A 1,342-nucleotide genomic window follows, 5' to 3' on the forward strand; every position below is an offset into this window, starting at 1 on the left:
TAAAAATTTGAATTTCAAACGATCATAAAAATTTAATTTGACTTTCTTATAGATATTTTTTGTTGATAAAGGTAGATAATCTTATAAGGAATCTTGTATTACATTTTCATATCTTAGATTTAAAAAGAAAAATTTTTATGAATTTCTAACTCGAAATAATTTGCAAATTTTCGTGATTTTTCCATATTTTGTCATTTTTTGAACTTTAAATGCTTATAAAAAAAAACTGTGACTAACGATTTTTAATATTTTTCATCTGCCTTTGAAACAATATACTAGGAGCCTTCTATTAAATTTTCAAGCTTTTTTGATAAACAAATAAAATTTTATTGATATTTTTAGAAAAAAAACTAAAAAAAAATGAAAACTGACAATGTCCGTAAAGAGCTCAAAATAAGTCAAAATATTTTGAAAATTTTATCGTGTATAGAAAATGGAAATGTAAACATTCAGTCAAAATTTCATGCATCCACGGTCATTTTTTTTAAAGTTACACCAAAAACCAAAATCGATTTTCTCGAAAACAGATTTTGCGTAAAAATTCCCGTTTTTCCTTAATTTTTCTTTTGTTTTTCCCGGCGCTTTTGAAAACCACTGGGAAATTTAAATTTTGACCTCCCCAATGCACCAACGATATTCACTTTCTGATCGAACAAGATACTGAAGTTGAAAATCGTAGCATTATTTCGACTCCTTATCGTGTACACAGACACAAAAAAAATAAAAAAAAAAATAAAAAAACACACATCATTGTAAAATCAATACATTCATCGTTTCACTCAGAATCTAAAACACACATCATTGTAAAATCAATACATTCATCGTTCCACTCAGAATCTAAAAAATTATAAGGATAAAAAATATTTAAAAATATAATTTTTTAAGAAAAACGTTGTTTTATAAGCGACTTGAAACAAAGTAAAAAAATATTTTCAAAAACATTAATACTTTTTGAAATAATAAGTGTTTCATGATAAAAGAATCATGTTGTATAACACATCCATTACAACTACTGTATAGCAGAAAGATACTCACTTGTCCACGTTTTTAAAAAATGCGTCTCATTTTTTACCTGCCACCATCTTTAAATTTAATATGGTTCAGCGCCACTGCAATCTACAGGTGATCGTGACAGTGTGTCATAAATATTGTACAGAACTGAAATGGACTACAATAAAAATAAACATGAATATAAGATACACCAACCATCAGTTTGTTTGACGTGTTTGATGAGTTTGTTATAGTACTATATAAGGTCTGCTATATAGTACTATATAAGTCTGGATTGGTGGCGATCAGTTATTTTAGGCAAAACATACCAATATTTTGTTACTGATCGACC

The sequence above is a fragment of the Acyrthosiphon pisum genome, chromosome A2, assembly GCF_005508785.2.
Source record: "Acyrthosiphon pisum isolate AL4f chromosome A2, pea_aphid_22Mar2018_4r6ur, whole genome shotgun sequence".
In the NCBI taxonomy this organism is placed as follows: Eukaryota; Metazoa; Arthropoda; class Insecta; order Hemiptera; family Aphididae; genus Acyrthosiphon; species Acyrthosiphon pisum.